This window comes from Echinops telfairi, unplaced genomic scaffold (genome assembly GCF_000313985.2).
Source record: "Echinops telfairi isolate 266 unplaced genomic scaffold, ASM31398v2 ScPeMD7_7475;HRSCAF=8513, whole genome shotgun sequence".
NCBI lineage: Eukaryota > Metazoa > Chordata > Mammalia > Afrosoricida > Tenrecidae > Echinops > Echinops telfairi.
In genome coordinates, this window is record NW_022111379.1 from 546,464 (window position 1) to 547,970 (window position 1,507).

Here is a 1,507-nt window from a genome sequence, read left to right on the forward strand (position 1 = left end):
AGCCAGGCCCGCACCCGAGCCTCCCGGGGTTGCCGCACGGTCTCGCTCGCAGTTCTCCGACCAGCAACTGTCTGTCCGACGTCCCCTTGCCCTTGCCCCAGCGCTCTCACCGCCGGGGCTGCGCCGCGGGTGAAACAAAGCTACTGAGGACGGACAGGGCTGGGCGGGGTGTGCCCCCGAGGGGCGGCAATCGTCTCCCTCTGCAATCCCACAGCGACAGCTGCTGCCTCCTGCAACACCTGGGAAAGCAGGTTCAGAGTGGTGCAACGCTAGCCTAAGGTGCTACAGCCAGAGGGCTGAAGCCCTCTCCCACGCCGGGCTTTTCAAAACCAAAAGCTCTTTCTTCTCAGCCTCCAGAATTTTCTGAATTACTAGTCTCTGACCGTCCACATGCACCTGGACTCCTCCTTTGGGGCCCTGTTAGAGGTTGAATTGAGTCTCCAAAATATTACCTCTATGCCTTTGGTTAATTAATGGTAGTGCGTTATGATTCCTGAAGGGCGGGTTTTACACATTGATATATTTTGTGTCATAAAAGTGATTAAACAAACGAACAAAAAGCCGAGATGGGCTACAATAGATGTCAAGCCACAGGAACCTGGAAGCAGAAGCTAAGACAGTGGTTCTCAACCTGTGGGTCGAGACCCCTTTGGGAGTCAAATGACCCTTTCACAGGGGTCCCCCGATTCATAACAGTAGCAAAATGTCAGTTATGAAGTAGCAACGAAAATAATGTTATGGTTGGGGGTCAGCACCACAGGAGGAGCTGTCTGAAAGGGTCGTGGCATGAGGAAGGTTGAGAAAGAAGCACTGCTCTAAGGAGACAGAGAGCCCGAGTGAAAAGAATCATCTTAAACTCAGAATAAATCTCTGTTCATTAAAGCCCCTCACTTGTCCAAATTCACAGCCACCCCTTGAGGGAAAGGATCTCTGTGTCCACAGGGAAGGCCCTTGTCAATTTTCGGTTCTGTTCCCTCCCCAACTATCCCCCTAACCACGTGGTATCGCTACTCCCACTCCTGTTCTTGAGGGGTTTATATGTCCTGGATTCCATGTGTTGAGAGCTCTTATCTGTACCAATGTGTGTTCTCCGGTCTAGCCAGATTTGTAAGGTGGAACTGGGTCATGGTAGTGGTGGGTAGGAAGCATTCAGGAACTAGAGGAATGATGTGTGTTTCTTCGGTGCTGTATTGCACCTTGGTTGAATTATCCCTTCCTTATAACCCTTCTGTAGGGGGATATCCAATTGTCTACAAATGGGGCTTTGGGTCTCCACTCCAAACCCCCTCATTCACATCAATAAAGTTATTTGTTTGGGATCTTCTGATACTTGATCCAGTCAACACCTCATGATCACACATGCTGGAGTGCTTCTTCCATGTGGGTTTATTTGCTTCCCTGTTGGATAGCTGCTTGTTTAACTTCATGCCTTTAAGATCCCAGATGCTCTATAGCTGAGCACTGCTCTCGTCACCACATTTGCTTACGTACCCATTTTGCCTTCAGA